General features: G+C 34.3%; 1 long non-coding RNA gene across 1 annotated transcript in view; it reads left to right on the forward strand.

Annotated features, from left to right (window-relative positions):
- Nucleotides 1-13,079, forward strand: part of LOC311440298 — a 169,868-nt gene extending 156,789 nt beyond the window's left edge. Inside the window, exons 3-4 of the long non-coding RNA XR_014695319.1 lie at nt 9,180-9,343; nt 11,819-13,079. This is a non-coding gene — a long non-coding RNA (uncharacterized lncRNA). The remainder of the gene's footprint in view (nt 1-9,179; nt 9,344-11,818) is intronic.
- Nucleotides 13,080-15,353: the final 2,274 nt, after the last annotated feature.

The raw sequence follows: 15,353 nt of genomic DNA on the forward strand, positions 1-15,353 counted from the left end.
CCTAACAGGCTCGCACAACAGTCATTTCTGCCCACCTACAGTGAGAAGCGATGTGATATATGATACTTTTTTTTTTTTTCTTTCCATGATTTGGAAACAAAAACACATCTCAAAGCTTGTCATGAGAAATGGAAATGAAGTTTTCATCCAAAGGTTAATTCAGTACAAAAATTATTTGGGCAGTGTAATTCAGAAATTATGACTCAGAAACTTTGATTTTAGACATTTCAGACATTTTAGACAGTTCATGTTGATATTTCAATCTGTCTCATTGACAATTAGGTACATTTTGAAAAGTAGGTAACACCTTCATGCTAAACTTCCCAAACAAAACAAAACAAAACAAACAAAAAAAAAAAAAAAAAAAGAGGGAAGAGGGAGAGAAAAAACAAAGAAAAAGAATAATGAAAGAAAGAGGGAGGAAAAAAAAGAAAAAAAAAAAGGAAGGAAGGCAGGCATAAAGAAAGCTGAAGTAAAGAAATGGAAGAAAAAAAAAAACACATGCGTATGTGAAAGGGAATTTCTGTTGACAGCCAAAGTCTTACTATGCTAAAATTCAGTTTAACTCAAATAAATTCAATGTGCTATGCAAAGTCTTTGAAATAAACAAACAAACAAACAAACAAACACAAAAAAGCTCACACATCTTTTCATGTTTGCAAATGACTGACATTATGTTTACCAAATACAATTTATTTCTGCTGGTATAAACAGACATTAGAATATTCAGTTTCCCAAGAGACGAGCAAGGCCCTTTTTTGTAACAAATAATTTGTTTATGTCTGTATTTTCAGTTTCCAAAGTTTCTATGTTGTTAATAATATCATGGTAAGATTTTAGGAAACGCTTAAATGAAAGTTCTAATGTAGTCATTTAAAATCCATATATTCAGTAAAACATCATTTCTTTAAAATTCTCAGCCTACCAGAATAAATCTTAACGTATTCCCTTGTTCATCCAGTTTGCAGCTCCTGAATAAATAACACAATAACAGACTTTTAACACCCAGTGGGCTTTGGGCTTCAGGCCCTGGGGCTAATAAGATACAGTGCCAGTAGCAATCTTAGTAGACAGTAAAAAAAAAAAAAAGAAAGAAAAGGGAAAGAAAATGGAAAATAAAAATATTTATTTACTATTTAGCATGTTTCTTGTTCTACAGAAGCCTTTCTGTACTTTGGGTAAGCTGGGTGGTGTTTTCAGGTGCTGTACCAAGGCAGACACAAATGGTGCAGGGTCATTGACCAGGTGGCTCACTAGACTAACAAATTTTGTTTTCTGTCCTGTATCTAATATGCAGGTAATGTCTATGCTGCTGTTTAGGGCCGACACATTAAGATTCCCTTCAGCTAACATAATATGAGCCACATTTCTTCATCCCTATTACTTCTTGGAGTTAAAGTCATCCACATTGTACTTCTTATTGACATAGCACAGTCTGGCAAAGAATTGGCCTACAGGGCACTTGTGGTGTTTTCTACGAATTTTTGTCCTCTGCTGTATTAGAGAAAGGAATAAAAACACCAAAGGCCAGATGTCAAGGAGAGCCTGCACTATTCTTGACTTTCTTGAAAGTGTCAAGACATGTTAAGAGTCCTAAGCAGAAATGCTAAATATACATGTTCAGATAGTGCCAAACATGCTGAGGAAAGAGAAAGCAAGTGTGTGTGGTACCTCCCTATGCTGGAGCTCAGCAGACTTCTCTGGACTGAAGGACATAGCTAGCAGGATTTGGGCTGCAAAGCTTACAGCCTCATCAGTATGCAGTCAACACCACTGGGTGTTGACTGTGTTCATACAGTCCCTGTTGTCCTCAATCTTTAATGTACATATTGTCACAACAATCCTGTAGAGTAAGGAAGTGCAATTAAATTTGTTTTGCAAACAGGAACTGAGTCACAGAGACAAATGACTGAACTCCAGAAAGTTTCAGGTGCTTAGTTAGGATTTTGCCAAATGTCCTGGAGGAAAACTAAGTCTGAGGCTGGAATTAAGCTCTGCTCTTTTATGTCGTCAGTTGTTGGTTACACTACTAAATCGCTTCTCTTATTCAGCCATGCAAGAATAAAAAGACTGCAGGAAAAAAAAAAAAAAAAAAGCACCCAAATACCTCTTCAGATTTTATGTATTTAGATTGTGATTCTTACTAATTTTTCATAAATATTCACATCAATGAACTTCTGCTTTCATAAATTAGTGACCCTCTAAAAATCTCTGCAGTTAGATTTATATAGGTTACTGAAGAGTTTAAATTTCTGATTAGCATTCACATGCTAGTTTTTTTTTTTTTTTTTTGCATGATGTCTGTAAGAGAAGAAATGTTCAGCAAATTCTAGCTGCATCTCTATTCTGTTAAATACATGCTTGATTTCTGTAGTAAACATTCCTAAAACACTTTGAAGTTTGATTTCAAAAATGAATTGAATTGCTGAATTATTTTTCGTACGCATACTGCAGGAACAGAAATGTTTTTGGAAAACAGTCTTCACTGTCATGTTCATTCTTCTAGATGGAGGGTCAGGGCATGTTAGATATATTTAACAGCATTGTAATTGCAATTTTGCAAAGATGTAAAATGTCAAGACATGCTAGATGTTCTAAACAGCACTGCAAATATACCTTCTATATTTTTTCTGCAGCAAGTATTTAAACAAAATTAAGCACATTAGATATCAGCAAGGAATATAAGGCACAAAAGGTTAAGGACTGCTATGAACTTAATTACAATACACTGTATTGATACGAATGCTAGCACCAGTTCTCAAGCAGGGTTTCCCACTTTTTTGTTACAGGAAGCCTCTGTGCAGTAAAATGTTTAACTCTATGTGTAATGTTATTATGAAGCCAGTAGAAGAACCAACATATGGATCGTGGTATGCAGAATTAAATATTAAAATCCTAAATATAATGGATTTTTTTTTTCTCACCTTAAAGATATAGACAGTGTTTGAAGGGTTGTAATTCTGCAGAGCAAAGAGGTAAGTGAGGACCTTGGTAACAGCAGGGCTACAAAAGAGTACCTTGCTGGAAAGAAAAAACAAACCAATCCAAAAGAGGAAAACAACAATCTGCTGCAGTTTATTTCCCTCTTTAATTGTATCCTAATTCTAAGAGTCTCTGATGTTTGTTGGGATTTTCTTTGCAAGTTTTTCCCTTGTTATGTCTCAGGATATGAACTGTCTAAGCTCCATTCAGCAGAAATTAGTAAAGACTAAATCACTGCTAAATAAAAGACTGTAATGATTACTGATGAGGTTAATCCAGGCCAGTAATTCACAGTTTACAAAACCTCAGTTTGAACACAGTTTATTAGTGCACAAAGTACATTTTCATGGAGTTTCTTTTCCAGTTTTTGGTATTTTTCTGATTGTGATTAAAGTAACTAATCTCAATTTAATAGAAAATAAATAAAAAAGAAAATACATTTTAAAGGTTACATTTATATAAAAGCAAACAAACAAACAAACAAACAACAACAAAACAACTGGTTTCCATTATGTTATTAAAGTGAAACAAGCTCCTGTTAATTTTCTTCCTTACACTTTCAGTGGACACATAGTCAAATCTAGGCTTACTTTATTATACCATTAATTATTTATCTATATAAATATATATTGGAGTAGAAAACTCTCCAAAAGACACCTCATGGATGACGTATTTTGTAAACTGACAAAGGGAGAGAATAATTTTAACTACTAGAAGGAAATGTAGAACAGCAATGTGTTTAATAGTTGTATTAAACAGTACTTAAACAAAAATATTATTTTCATCAGTACTCTTTTGGGAAACAGGAGTGAGAGTTTCCTTTCTTTGATGGTAGTTTCAATTTTGCATATATTTTTTGTAGACTTTCTGGTACTGGTTTGTTTGTAACTACACTCAAAGCAAAAGATGTTCTCTGCCTTAGGAGTTGATAACCTTCATATTTGACAGCTTTTGGAATGTAATATTAGTAATATTCTCAAGAAATATAAATTGATTGAATAATTTAGTTAAAAACAAAACCCATGGAGTTTAGCAGATTATATGGCTTGTAATAACTTTAGAAATAACATAATATTAAACATCTCTCATACATCTGAAAAGGTCATGAAAACGATCATGTAAATTAACAACCAGAACTATGATTTTTGTAAAAGCACAATTTTTATATATACTACAGTAATCTGAAAGAGTTTGATTTCCCACTTTTGTGCTATACATGTACAGCACACACTTTGCCTTGATGGGGATGCAGCATTAAACTACACAGGTGGCAGATAACAGTCTAAAATATTTTCTCAGAGAAAAAGGAAAATAATGGCATTATTTTGGGTAAAGGCACAACTTTTTCCCATGTGCACAGTAGCTTATACAATAAAGTACTGGACAGAAATGCTCTATTGACTCACAAATCCTTATCATGATTAAATTAAAAAAGGCTTATAGCAAGATGATTAACAAAATGAAGAGTGCAGTTACAGAAAATGATTGAAATTGTTGTCTTTTTTTTTTTTTTTTAAACAGCAACAACAGTTTATATACATAATGTGTTCAAAGACTGTAGCAGCCCACAGACTACAAAGGGAAACACAGATTCGGAAGTAATACCAAAGAAGGTTAGGGAATATGAGTTGATGGTACATGAACAAAAACAAACAGTAAGTGTGAGTCCAACTGAGGTGAGTCTGCTGGATCTAGCTTTTCTTCTCTAATATTTCATTTTTCTTCACTTAATTTTATATTTTCCCCTGGGAATTTTCACATGATCTTGTCACAGTTCACCACTGAACTACTGTGGGCGTTCAGAGTTGTCCTTGACAATCCATATAACAGAGATATTCAAATGTTTTTTTGAAGTTTCATTCTAGAACCTCCTTTATGCAGACCAATAGTCAACATTTTTTTCTCATTAATGAGACTCCAAATAGGCTTCTGAAAAACAAAAAAAGCAAATAACGACTGACTAATAAACTGAAGATTCATATTTTAACATATTTATTTATATTTTGTCATTACTTCCATTAAAAAAAAATCATCTACACAGTCTCATATACCATGATGAGTTTTCATACTGCTATTTGAATTGAAGTTGAAATTTTCATTTCAAATAAAACTGAAGTGTAGTATCTGCTTGTGAACTGTAGGAAAATACTGAAGATTTCATTATGAATAGAAAATGCTTTGCTCTCTGTAGTTGCTCTTTACAGATACCTTAAAGGAGGCTGTAGAGAGGTGGGGGTTGGCCTGTTCTCCCACGTGCCTGGTGACAGGACGAGGGGGAATGGGCTTAAGTTGAGCCAGGGGAGTTTTAGGTTAGATGTTAGGAAGAACTTCTTTACAGAAAGGGTTGTGAGGCATTGGAACAGGCTGCCCAGGGAAGTGGTGGAGTCACCATCCCTGGAAGTCTTCAAAAGACGCTTAGATGTAGAGCTTAGGGATATGGTTTAGTGGAGGGCTGTTAGCGTTAGGTTGGAGGTTGGACTCGATGACCTTGAGGTCTCTTCCAACCTAGAAAATTCTGTGATTCTGTGATTTTGATATATTATGTATCTATAAAATACATTGATACTGATAGAATTTTCATTTTTACTCAAATATTTTGGACTTTTGCTCTACCAAATCTCAATAAAAGTACAAAATCAGTAAATAAATTTGCTGAAGTTTGTCTTCTTCTGGATAACCTAGAAGACAGCCTTCAGTTTGTGAAATAAGACATATATCAGGACTAATACTGGCAATATAGGAAAGACTAAGAAAAGCTAGAAAACAGCTTATGCTAAGTATTTTCTGGTCAGAACTTATATCTGAAAGAAAAAAATTAAAAACAAAAAAACAAACTTAAAAAAATTAAAACACATAACAAACTTAACACTTAACAAACTTAAAAAACATAAAAACAAACAAGAAAAAACACTTTTTTTTTTTTTTTTTTTTTTTTTTTTTTGAATCTGATAGCATAGCTGGAAAGCAGTGTGCCCAGTGGTTGAGAAGGCCAACAGCATCCTGTCTTGAATCAGACACAGTGTAGCTAGCAGGACCATGGAAGTGATCATCCCCCTGTAGCCTCTGCTGAGGCTACTCCGCCAATACCATTTTAAGTTTTCGGCCCCTCACTACAAGAAGGACATTGAGGCCTTGGAGCTTGCCCAGAGAAAGGCTACAAAACTGGTGAAGGGCCTGGAACACAAGTTCTATAAGGAGTGGCTGAGACAACTGTGGTTGTTTAGTCTGGAGAACAGAAGGCTCATAATTGCTCTCTACAACTACCTGAAATGAAGTTGTGGGAAGCTGAATGTTGACCCATTCTTGCAGATAAACAGTGATAGGACTAGAGGCCTCAAGTTGCACCAGGGGATGTTTAGGCTGGAAAATGGGAGACATTTCTTCTCCGGAAGAGTAGTTAGGCACTGGAACAGGTTGCCCATGGAGGTGGTGGAGTCACCATCCCTGGGGATATTTAAGGAAAAGTTGGATGCGGTGCTTAGGGACATGGTTTAGTGGGAGGTATTGGTGGTAGGGGGATGATTGGACCACATGATCTTGGAGGTCTTTTCCAACGTTAATGATTCAATGATTCTGTTATATGAAATTACAGTGATTTTTGGATACAAATACATAGATGATTATATTTTGCAGTAAAAATATACTAATGTTTAGGGTTTTCTTCTGTGTAAATTTAAATAGCCCAGTATCTCATTCAAATATTTTTAAAATGGAGATGTACATTGAATAATGTTTCTGAACTAGAAATGGAAATTCATCTGGAGTTCATTATGAATAAAGAACATTTTGCAAATGTCATTCACATGCACAACAGGCTAACCAGCTGAATATAACATAAGCAAAATGTTCTCAGTAATGGTTTTGTTTGTCTGTTTGTTTTTTTTTTTTCTTTTTGTGTGTGTGTGTGTGTGTGTGTGTGTGTGTGTGTGTAGAGTAGTTTTGCCCAAGCAGAACAAAATACTCCATCTCCAGCCAGTGGATTTGCTTTCCATTCCTTATAGCTCCAGGGCTCCTACCACCTTCAAGGACATGAAGTGGCTGAAACGAGAAAATTGGCCATAATCCATACCAGTGAAAGCAGATCTACAGACATTTAGTGGAAATCAATCACTTATACATGCTTTGCTGTATGCTATCAAAGGCAGGTGTTTCATTTTCTCTGTTCTGTTGTAAGTTTTGATTGCTATATCAAGTATCTATTTTTTTTCTTTGTCTCTGTCAAGAAGGGTAGCACTGGGGCTGAGGGAAGAAGGGTAGCACTGGAGCTGTGGGGAGAAGGACTGCTCCAGCCACTTCTGATTGGAGCTATTTCTGAACATCCAGTTGTCCAAGGAGAATAGATAGAGCTCAGTTTAATATTCATTGTTCTATGTGGAAGTTGGAAAGAGGCTGGACCTTCCCCCACGGCAGTTTTGCAGGTTAACTGATTTGCACTTTGCTATTTTTCTTCTCTAAAAGTCTTAAAAATTCCTATTCACAAATGTGATCATTCTAGTAAATAAGATCCTACCAGTCAACACAGACAGTTTGGTAAAATAGTTTAGCAAGCTGAACAATTGAATTAAATTATATTAATTATTAAATGACATTTCATTTAACTTCTATGGACAAGAGACCAATTTTTAGATGTGTTTATCTGCAGAAAAAAAACAAAACTAAACAGAACAAAATCGAACCACATACGTCTTCACACTAATCACATTGTGATCTAGATTTATGCTGTGCAAATTATTGTCTGGAAAATAAATCAGTTTTGTGAAGAAATATATGAATTAATTACTTAGAGTAATTCTGAATGATAAAAGTAAAAACTTAAAAAGTAATTTTAAAAATCAGTTTTGTGAAAAATATTCATCTGATTAAATTAGTAAATTTATTAGATTCAACAGTAGAATATAAAAAGGGAAACAATACATTTATGGCAAAGATCAGAAGGTATATTTCATCTAAGGAATCAGTGAAATTCATACCACTCAGAACAGTAAAATCTTAGTTCTATGGAGTGTGTCTGACAGTAAGATTTAAAAAAGACCTACGTGTTTGACCTTTTTTTAATAAGTAGACTATTTCAAATGAGAACATCTGGTTTATGTTCCTAAACCTCTGGCCTTTAAAAAATTCTGTTCCCAATTCACACAAAATACCATTCAGGATTGTTTGACATGGTGACCTTCCCCGTAGGTGGCTGTCTGAATAAACCGATTAAATAGATTCGGGAATTTAGCATATATACAGCAAGTTAATGCTTGCATCCAGGAATCATTAGTAAACATCCTTGCTCCTCTATGCTTTCTACTATAGGTATAGATATGAACTGAGATTTAAAAAAATAAAAATAAAAAAAAATGTCTCTTCAGTGGAACTGAAATAAAGAAAGCATTTATTATTTTTTCTGTCCAAAAGGTTTCCATTACATCGTCACATTTTCTTAGACATGAAGCAACATAAATCAGAAAATTTCACATAATTACAACATTAAATGTCATGGTTTCACACAGACTGAGGCATTGAAGAGGTGGACAGGTTAGGTACATAAATTCAAATGGTCAGTAAATATTTAACAAGTGCTTTTGTACATGGTAAAGTTAAAAATCAAATAGTGTATAGGCTGGGAAGGTTTCATATTTTACCACACTTGTTAATAGAACATTCATTGTTATTTGTGTAGAGTGCAATTCTTTTTGACTTTGCCTTCCATTTGCCTTGAGGACAAGCCAGTTTAAAATTGTTCAGCACACTGCACCATGCAGAACAGGTAATCTGTCTAATTAAAGACTGTAAGGATGTTCAAAGTAAAATATTGAAGAGCTTCCATAACCTCACTTTCACCCTCCCTCTGTACCACAGCTTCTGAGACTCAGAGATACCCTAGCCATTAACTCAAGTGTTTACAGTCTAAGCTCAAATTCTACTTTGCCAGAATGGTTCATTTCACATTTTACAAGTCTGTTTTCTCATTTACAGGCAGAAAGCAATTTATCAAATTTTTATATTATATTTCTCAGCTTGTTTCAATATTGGACAATATAATATATGCCTGGAAATTAAAAAATGTAAAAACATAGTGTGACTTTATCCAGGGACCTAATAAGATTTATATCCACATATTATTTTTTTTTGTGTATGATCATTTGGTACATTTCAATGAATTATTAATTATGACCAACAATATAATATTATTTTGCTCCGATGCACAGCAAAAGGAAAGATACCCAAGAGAAATCCATCTGACAGTTCAAAGTAGACGTGGCCAAAGTATGCTCACAAGTTTCTCATCAAGTACTGCATGACATGCATCTGCCCATCAGATGAACCAGACCGACTGAGCCTTTCTGAAGACAAAGATGTAATCTATGGGGAGGTAAAGTCAAGATTTATTATATATTGAGAGGCATTGATTTTTTTTTTTTTTTTTCTCAATGCTTATTTATTTATTTATGTATTTAATCGGCCAAAGCTATCATAGTGTAACATCAAAAGATTTCATTCTGTTCTCCAAACCTATTTTTAAAGGTTGACATACGGGATAGAAATGTATGTAGGATGCATGTTCTGAAGCTGACAGCAATCAAATTCAAAGCTGTATGGAATAGTTTTTACTTAGTAGATTTAAGTTATACTTACAGTCAGTATTATGTAACTACCATAAATGTTATTATCTGCTGAGTAATTTGTTTTCATTTCACTTTTATTGCATTCTCCTAAGTGAACTTAACAAGCTTTCATAATGTTGTAGGTATATATTACTACACCTTCTTGTAATTTAGGTTCCACATCTTGTTTTTTCATTTATTGAAAAAATACAGTTTTTCAAATATTTTATCTTCACAGCATTAACATTCTTCATGCACTACTTACTAATGAATGTTGTATACCCAAAAAAACTTTCTTTACTTTCAAGGTCATTATAAGAAGTGTTTTTTTAAATTATAATGAACAAATGTTAAAAACAAGCGAAGTTTCTCTTCCTTAGAGCTATCTAAATAGTCAAATAATATCTTGCAAAATATTCAAAGAAAATGTCAGTTATAAACACTTTGGGTCTAAAAGCAATAAAATAGGACTAAATATATTTCTGATTTTCTTTTAAAAGATAATGCAGGCTTGTTTTGTTCTTTGTCATGCTATAATCATGTAAAAGATAACACTGTGCCCAGTAAGTTAAGATGCACTTTCAGTTTGTTCTACTTGTTCTCTGTGAAGTCTTCAACTCAACTTGAAGTCTTTCAGAAAAATATTCAATGTACTAAACAGACCTAAATGAAGAATATATCATGCATTTTACCAGTTGCTGAAAAATCACTTTTTATCCTATAAGTAATGAAATGTGTCATGCTTATAAAGGATTACCAAGAATGATAAGAAATCTGCTTCAAAAAATCATACCAAAAGCTAGCTTAATGCTTATTTGAAGCACAATGGAGTGCTAATGGATTTTGACAAGCTGATCATGCCTATAATAGCATCAAACATACCAAATTCTTTTTCACCCCACACAGTTCCCAAGGGATCATCAACCTATAGATTAAAAGCCCTGACTTTTGACCTTTCTATAGTTAACTATCTGTCAAGTGATTGTTAGCCAGGCTGTCAATGGGCATGAGATCCCTTCTCTGTTTATATTAATTGCAAATACTGTTCTTAAGTAAGACCAATTCACAATATTCATTCTTTACATTTTGAAGCTTCCCTTATAATTTCTCTTTCAGCTGTTACTGTCTATTAAAGAGAAGGATCTGATCTGAAATGTTACCTACTCTTTCAGCTGTCATGCCTTTCCAGTTTTTTCATCACTGAATAGCTTCCTGAAAGCTGAGTTACATCATCCTTTTTCTTCATAGGCCTTTGATCAGATCACAAGGAAAAAGCTAATTCTTTATGAAATGCAACAGAATTTCTATTTTTTTTCCTTTCTCTTTTCTTCCTCCTGCCTCTCCCCCCCAATTCTAAAGAAACATTGCCAAGTAAAAAACTCTCAGGAGATAACTGGAGGTGAGATAAATGTTCTCGTATATCCTCCTTGTTCTTTGAACAACTTGAATTAGAAAATTAACAGTTCAGTCATATCTCTTATTTACAATTTTTTATAGGCACTAACAGATTTAAAATAAAATATTTCTTCCGAAGAGTAGAACACAAAGTCTTACTATGTCACCCATGCTCCTCACAGTTGGCTTCTTTTACAGACCAGCAAAGCTCAACCCCAGCTGGAATTGCAGAAACCTTTGTTTTGAGGGAACTGTTATGGGGTTTCCTGTGGGGGCAGGAGGGCACACCTCTATATCAGTGTCATTTACTCCCTAGTCTACTTCAGAGCCCAAATCAACTGGTAGCTCCATGGGGCTCACCTCTTCTGCATCCAAATACTCTCTGGTGCATCCCTGCAGAATTAATGAGAGGGGGTTACTGCTGTCTCCTTAGCTAATAGGTACAGAGTTAGTTAGACAAGTACACTGAAACAGTCTGAGATGTCTCTGCTCTGTACTTCACAATAAGTGATAGGAAATAAATAATTATAGTGGCAAGAAGTAGGATGTTGCATATTTCTCAGTGTCTCATATATCCATATTGAGTTGGAATCTATCTGTTTGATTCTAGGTGAGATTAGATAGATTTTCCATTTCACTGGGGTTTAAAAATAAATAAATAAAAGAAGACTAACTGTTACTATACTAGACAATGTCAATACATGTAGATCCTGCCCCATGATAAAATAATAGCTCAAAAAGAAATTTAAAGTTTTATTCCTGTTATTTTCTCAAAAGCCATACCCAGATTTTGCACAGTCTGATTTTCAAAAGCTTGACAGTTTCCTATGTTTCTTCTTTCTTTCCAGGGAGAAAATAATCAGAAGAAATGACCTTCTATTATGGCAAATTGAGATCTAGTGACTAATGGCTAATTGTTATTACAATTCTTGACCTGATCTGTAGTGCTGGAAACCAAATCTCAGCCTCCAGAGTGTAACCAGATATATCAGGCAGTCTCTAAGTTTATACAGGCAGTATATTAACAACAGAGCAACTTCAGAATTGTTACCCTAATGAACAGTCTCAGATCTAATAAATTCCAGTGCTAAAACTAGGTGAACACACAATTGTTTTCATTCAAACTGACAGAACTGAAAATAAGACATTTCTCTTATATTAGTTTATTCAGGGTGAAGAATAGTGTTAGAGAAGTAGAAGAAACCTTCTCATTGGTATATTTTTTCAACAGCTTCAAGCTGTTAACAGTTACATTGTCCCCAGGTATGGGGTGGTGCATGTTATGGCTAAATGATTAGTTTAGAGGCTCTTGACATACAGACTTTTTCTGTTCTCCAGTATCAGCTGTGAACATGTATTTCCAAGCAATTAAACCTCATCTCCTGCTGGCTTGGGAGCCAGGAACCTTCAAATTTCAATTCAAATTCTTCAACACCTACTACCATTGAAAAAACAAAACAAAACAAAAAAAACTCTGCTAGTTACAGTCACAAAGAAATCCATTGATACATGTTTGAGATTCTATTAAAGAGGAAAATGAAAGGCCTGGGAAGAAAAGTTGCTAACAGTGTAAGTAAAGCAGACGACAAAAAGTATCCTCTTTTATTTTTGTGGTTTTGGAATTTGCAGCACACATGAACATCAGCATGCACAACCAACAGAGAAGAGTTATGTATTATGAAACAGTAGGAAGTCAGTTAATCTCTGACTCTTTCCTCCTTCCTCCCCAGGCCTAAAGATTTTCTGACAATACAAGTTTTAAAGGAAATAACTTCTATTTGCAAATGCTTGGTTGGTAGCTCAGATAGAAAATGCAGTGATAACCACATGGCACAGGTCATTTCACAATGACAGACAGCAGCTTGGTTTGCTTTTGGAGAGGTGCTGGACAGTTTTCTCCAAGGAATGCCAACTCCTCTGTGCAGATGCTAGAGAGATGAATATTCAAGTCCAAGTTCATTTCTAGCTATATTCAAAGAACTTTAACAGCTCATTGCTAAGAGCCAGCTTGTAGGAACATCAAGGAGAATAAGTACACAAGTACTATCTCTATATATCTCATGCTGTTTGCTACTGGAACTTTTGAAAGATGCTTTGCCATAAGTGTTCTAATTCTAGCTTGTGTTTCCTTTGTATTTCACTGTCTGTTTTACTAGAGATACAAATAAATGGCAAAAAGAGTAAAAAAAACTTGATTATGTTGTTTTTGCACACTAAGGAAAAAATAGCAAAAGCTTTCTATCAGATGCTGTCACAGCAAGGATGAAGTGTTTGCTTTGGGTAGATGCAGCTGCTGCCTGCAACATTCTCTTTACTGTTGCTTGTAACATGCAGTTATGTTTTTCAGCTTGCATATAGCATAATCAATCACGCGGACCAATAGTTAGCCTGAGTGTGATATAATTTAGGGCAGATTGTTGTGGAGAAGTTCAATATTTTAGTTTGTAAGGTAAAAGCTACTTGAATTAAAGATATACATGTATAACAAAATAAGAGATAATGTAGTTTGTGAATATTTTTAAGGACTCAGCTCAAAACAGAGGGGTGCTGACTTGTGGCAATGAAACTTCGGTAAGCATGAAGGTTCAAGGAGAACATCCTCTCTTTTAATTAAATTAAATATTAATTAATTAAATCTCTCTAAATTAAATCTTAGATTTATCTGGGGAGGAGGTAACTTTCCCTTTTTACCCCTATCTTTCTAACATTAGGGGAAATCCCTGGATATTCACCCCTCCCCAACATGAAACATTTGTAACTTTAACTCTGATCAAAGTACAAAAAGCCACTAATTACAGAATTACCTTCATTGCTTCCATGAAGTGCTGTTCAGAATGCCTGATAGAACAAGAAAGATAATGTTGGCTTAAGAGATAGCCTGAGCAGCTGGAGCACAAAAGCACATATTCAGTTGGGTAGCCATCACATTAATGCTGGGCCTTTGGGCTTGTTGTCATGAAACGGTATGCTTGTTACATGCTTTTTTATTTTCAGTTTTTTTCAGCAATAGTCATCTTGCTAGATTCATCAGCCAGACTTAGTAAGATGAAGTAAAAGGCTTTTAATTCTTTAACATTTCTGCTTTCATTCAAATCAAATTTGTACTTCCTACATGGAACGGATATCATGCTTTAATTTCAACTAACATATTAGTATCCCCACATGCATCCCTAAACTGCAATAATTTTCATACTTCTGTAATACTAATAAGCTGGCCAATGTCTTCCTGCAGTATAATTGAATAAGATATTTCCAGTTAAATTTTACATTGTTTCTAAAGGGTGTAACTTGATATGTTAATCTCATACTAGTGGAGGAATGATATTTTACTCCGTCAGACTCAATTTTAATACTTTTTCTGTATTTCCACAGATGTCAAAAGTAAGTAATAATTAGAATTGGATGGATACAGCAAACATATTTCCATGAATATTCTTTTGATTTTAAAGGAATTAGTTTAAATTGTGTACACACTGCTTCTGTGATTACATTCCTCAAAAATTCTTGTAAATGAGTCTGTAGAAAATAACATAGAGAAAATGAGACACTTACATATGCCTATTGCACAAATCACATTTTTAATTTAAGTGTAAGTATTTGGCTTTAAAGTTGAATAGATAAAGCCATCTAACCATGGAACAGGAATATACTTTATGACCTTCATGACAAGTCTCAATGTGTTAAATGGTGTTTCTAATCATTTTTTTTTTTTTTTTTTGGCTGGAAACTGTGAGTAGTTTCCTGTTTTTCTAGATGTAACATGCAAGAAGAATGATGGAGAAACCAGAAATCATTTAATCATTTGGGTGAAAAAAAAAGATTAAATGGATTTCTCATGGATTTCTGAAAGTAGATGATCCTTTTCTCTGTGTTTATTATTATTATTATTATTATTATTATTAATTTTTAGTTTTAGTTTTTGTTCTGTGTATGTACTAGGTACGCGGATATGAGATTCAGATGTGTGTACATATCTGTGTATGTGTTGCAGAATTCCAGATATGTACTTTCCTGACCAGTATTTCCCTGGTGTTGTGCACATACTTTCTAGAAGGTCATCCCAGACAACCATACTTGGTAGCTTTCAAGTGAGGTGAAGTTTCTGCCTCCAGCAAGATCTTTGGAGTACCACTGCCAGGATGAAAGAGAAAGGTGACCTTTCTCACCACAGCTTAATTCTATTTTTTAGCAAAACTTATGTCATATATTACTCATGTTGCAAGTAAAACGAAATGGATAACGTGATTCTGCCATTCATCACAACAACACATCAGTAGTTTAATTCTCAATAATTAAAATGAACTGGCAAGCAAGCTGATTTTCTTGAGGTACGTTTCTATCTTCCCCCCCTCGCCCCGCCACCCTCAAGGGGCTGTTTTCATA

The sequence above is a fragment of the Aythya ferina genome (assembly GCF_964211825.1).
Source record: "Aythya ferina genome assembly, chromosome: 8".
In the NCBI taxonomy this organism is placed as follows: Eukaryota; Metazoa; Chordata; class Aves; order Anseriformes; family Anatidae; genus Aythya; species Aythya ferina.